At 42.9% G+C, this 4,730-nt stretch overlaps 1 pseudogene; it reads left to right on the top strand.

Annotated features, from left to right (window-relative positions):
• Positions 1-2,085: 2,085 nt before the first annotated feature.
• Positions 2,086-2,204, top strand: LOC111739608 (annotated as a pseudogene).
• Positions 2,205-4,730: the final 2,526 nt, after the last annotated feature.

Genomic DNA, 4,730 nt, shown 5'->3' with positions numbered 1-4,730 from the left:
TTTTTTTTTAATTTTTATCATACGATTTAGTCAGAAAATCATCAATATTATAAGTTTCATGTTGTCGTTTCCAGTTTTTACATTCGAGTGACCTCAAGGGCTATGAATCTGGCTGCCGCCAAATGAAAGGTGAAGGCGATTGTTCTGTTGCTTTGGCACATTTTGCCAATCTAGAGTGGTGGGCTGGCTTTTAGTCTACGAAAAGTTTTTAAAATAAATTTCAATGTGTCCTTTAAATATTCCTTATTTTAAAGACATTCCATTTTTAAATCCTGCTGAGAGAAGAATTCGATATCCGCATTGAGGTCGGAATTGGGGACATGGAGACGGGTGCTCTGGGTCAGCCTCCCTCCCTCCCGTCTCTCTCCCTGCATCCCCCGTGTCACGTCCACGCCTGTGACACCACTCAGCACGCTCTGGGAGTGCGTGCGCCACATTCCTTTGGAAGAATTTCAATTTTCCCGCTTCTACCCCTGCAGGAGAGCTTCTGTGTGACTTTCCTCACAAAGGAGCACTCCCTTCCCCGCTGTCCCCTTGGGGACAGGGAAGGAAGGTTCTGACATTGTGCCGTGTGAACACAACCGAGAACTTTCCATGTCTCCTGCATCTCAAGTGCTTTTTGTCTTATGCTGGGACAGTAGTTCTTTAAATAGAATGTGCTCACATGGAAATCGCTCACAATGTTGGGAGTACGCCTTGCAAAGGTGGGTGTAGCATAGAGGGAGCATCCTCAGCATTGCCTAAAAGCTGAAGTTAGGCCTCCCTGGAATATCGAAAACAGATTTATAGCCGTTCATTAGTTTTTTTGAATCGTGAAAACACTGAGCCGCCAATCGCCAGCGGAGGAGTCAGCGACAGGAAGCTCGCAAGATGAAGCTATTTACAGGGACTCTCATTTATTCTAGAAAAACCCACTTGCCTATTCTGAACCACTTTTCTCTAGAGCATGTCTTACTGTGCAACCAAAAGGGCGTTTATATCCTAGTCGCTTGGCAAAACTCTGCCATCGCTTCAGAGGGATTCGTTTGAAGCCTGAAGCGAGGAGCTGGTAAATAGATGGGCCTTGGGAGTCTGAAGACGTGACCCCACCGCACCTTGAGTCAGCGGATGTCTTCCTTTTTCCCATGATGTTGTTGCTAGATCGGGCTACGTCTTTTTAAGTAGAAGATAAATAGAAGCCTAATCAGTTTGATTATTCCCACTCATGCTAAATCAGAACTCTCGTTTCTGTTCTATGAGATGAGAAAAAATTGGGGGCTCATCCTGATGTTTCCATTGGCCACAGAATCATGTCAACTGAAACATAGTTCCCATGTCTGTGAGACAGTTTCCAAATGCTCACCATTTAAAAGTCACTCCATAATAAGAGGGAAGAAAGCAATATGCAAAATGATAGGCTGTATATACAGAAATTATAAAATTCCTATAAACTCTGTTTATAGAAGGTGACTGGTAGAGTATATGTTGATTGATTATTGATTTTGGTTAGGATGATGATTTTTTTTACCTTTATGCTTTGGGGGTTCCCCCACACCCAAACTTCAGTAAGTGTATTTTAATACAGTTTTCTCAAATGCCTAAAAGAGCGTTTCCTTTTAACAGTATTAAAATCCAAATAACGTTCGTTGGTACCATCAAGGCATTTTCTCCTCTTCCCTCACCTTGCCAAGCACACGTGAGGATGCTCATGGCAGTGCCTCTCACGCAGGCTGGGATTTGCATTCATCAATAAATCATCCGTAATTAGAAGTAGAAACCTTTTCTTCTCTACATAATACATGTATACTGAAAGTCATTCTCTTTTGTGAATGTTTGACGTCTTAGGAACTAGGATAACCTTTATCATGTGCGTCGCTCTGATCAAAACATTATTTCGTGGGGTAGACTCAAGGTTACATGTTTAAGAAAAGCATCAGGTTAATCTCATTAGGAAAAGCATCTCATTCATGAGCCTTTAACCACTGAAAAGACCATTAGTAGCCTATACAGGTGCGTTTAGTTGGATAGAATTCAATAATCTATTTGACAGTTGGCAGCGCAAAACAACAGCCTACATTTGCAGAGTGCTGTTTAAACAGCAATGCGGGCTACAGCCGCACCACCCTGAACAAGCCCGATCTCATCTGATCTCGGAAGCTAAGCAGGGTCGGGCCTGATCAGTAATTGAATGGGAGACCACCTGTGAAGACCAGGTGCTGTAGGCGTAAAAAATAAAAAACATAAGGGATTGTAAGCTGACAAGGTCCTTACAATCTGTGAGGTCAACCAAGGGTTGCCTTGCCTAAAAAAAATTACTTTTTAATTAAAAAATAAATAAAATAAACACCAATGTGCCTTTCATAGACAGATGCGTATCTACTGCACCATGGGGCTCTAAGGCAGTTATTACATGAGAGTTTTGGATGTCAAAACGTGCTCTGGTAGAAGTAAACTGATCTGCCTAAGGTCACTCAGGTGGCAGAGGTGGGCTTACTTTCTGTCCCCCTGCTCCATAAACCTGTCCACTCTCTCTGGCAACGTCGCCCCTCCCAGAGGCACCCCCGGTGAACCCGGTGACGGTGATGGAGTGTTTGTAGTTAGGACTTCCTGCTAACTTGAATGAAATCTTTTCTTTTTCCTACTAAGCAATGAAGTTTAGTTTTTAAATTTTCAAATATGATAAACCTTTCTCTTTTTATTTCTTTTTTTTTTTTTTTGTCCCTAAATAGCAGGCCATATATATTACTGCTAGAAACAGTATAGGCCTTCTGGTTATGCTTTTCCGTACCTTTTCATCATTTTTACGGCTGTTCGCATGACAATTATATTTCCGCTTTAAAAAAAATTGTTACAAAGATGCACAGAGAAAAGAGGAAAGCAAGGGAGTGATCGACCAGCAGTGACATCAGGGCTGCTTTTGAGATCCGCGCCACTGAGACCGCACTACTTTTTAATATCTAGGTTTTAACCTTTTACTAGACGAAAGTAAAATTCACATGCCTTAAACCTGGTCACAGCACAACGGTAGAGTATTCGTTTTTCCAATTTTATCGCCCAAATAGAAGATCGCTCACTTTGTACCAGGTGCCATGATGGTGCCTAGAAACGATCACGTGCAGTTCGCCAGTGCGTCCGGTGAACACGTCCACCGACGACGAGCTGAGAAGTGAACGGCCGCCGTGCACAGGGGGCGCGTGGGTTCCGATGTAGGGGCTGCCCTCCCTGCCCTCTCCAGCTGGGGATTCGGCGGGGGCTTGTGGACCTAATGAAGTCACTTGTGAATCGTCATGTTTCCTTGTCGTTTCAAACAGTTTCAAATGTTCTTAAAATCTCATTAAGATGCGCCATGAATGTTTCTTTCTCGTCACTTAACGAGATGTCCTTTATTCTGTTGCCCATCCCCCGCCCCCTCCACCTCTGTTCCTCTGGTGTTCTTACAGCCGCAAGCTGATTGGCTCCAGAGAGCTTCATGTCACAGACACCAAGTTCATTCTTTAGATGTTCTGAAGAAGAGAGAATATGGGCCTCTCCTCACGTAGTATGCCCCCACGTTCGTCATCTGGCGAGTGTCACGTGATCGTTGCTTACACAGACATGGAAGTCCCGCAAAGAGCATGTCTTAGGGTCAAAACATCCTGACATCCAAATTTTTAACTTAGTGAACTTATTAAGTTGTATAACTTAACGAATTTGAGATGTGTAAGATTTTGCTTAAGATATGTTTTCGCTTTGTCCTTCGTTTTTTTTTTTCCCTCCCCCAAAATGCATCTTCCTCGTTTTCATATCATGTTAGAACTTTGGCACGAATGTGCCTGAGGAGAGCGTATACGTTAGCGAAAGTTAGTGTAGTCACGTTTGTGTACTTAGTTTGTAACTTATATAAATTCTTAGTTTAGAATTCTTGCTATCGATTTGACTATTAAGCTACCTTTGCTTTTGCTAACGAACTCTGTACATTAGGAATGGACTGAGTCATTCATTTATTTAGACAGAATGAGAGGATAGCACCAGCGTCTCTCACCCGAATGTCCGCAGCAGGAGGATTCGACAGTGAAAAATGCCTAAAATAATGTCTCATCTCTTCCACTCAGTGTTTCTCCACCAAATAAAGTTCAATTTACTTTTCGAATTCTTCGCCAACAGCCAGTGTCCTAGTGAACCATGGTTTTAATATAAGCACTTTGAAAAATGGCATATTTGTTCTGTAGTCAATACGCCAATTTTAGCCTCTTTACAAAAGACAAAGGAGACCTTACAAACCAGAAAAATCTAGAACCTGGCAATTCAAATACCATTCAAAGCAAATATTTAGTCTAATAACTGGAACTAAATGTTAGGCCTCATGGCAGCTCAACGGTCACTAAAGAAGTTTTAATAATGGGGTTGGCCCGCTGTGTCCAGAGCGAAGAGAAGCATACCACGTTTAGATATCCGAATCATTAACCTTTTATGCTCTGACCTCAGCCCTCTCAAAGGGCTCAGGACTGTTGCAGCGAGCAAAGAGTTCGTTTTCAGTGCCTCATCATCCAGATAATACTCCATATTTTACATACTGCTTTTACTAGCTAACATAATAAGTACCAAGTACCATGCTAAATTCTCTGCATGCATTGTTTCAGCTACTCATTGGAATCAGCTTGTGATTACTTTGCAGACGAGGAAACCAGGGGCAGACAGATTGCCCGGGGCGCTGCCGGGCTGTGTGGAGCAGGCCTTCCCGCCCACTGAGTCAGACCCCAGAGGCTGTGCTC

The sequence above is a fragment of the Pteropus vampyrus genome, unplaced genomic scaffold (assembly GCF_000151845.1).
Source record: "Pteropus vampyrus isolate Shadow unplaced genomic scaffold, Pvam_2.0 Scaffold51, whole genome shotgun sequence".
In the NCBI taxonomy this organism is placed as follows: domain Eukaryota; kingdom Metazoa; phylum Chordata; class Mammalia; order Chiroptera; family Pteropodidae; genus Pteropus; species Pteropus vampyrus.
This window is presented reverse-complemented; position numbering and strand designations above follow the sequence as displayed.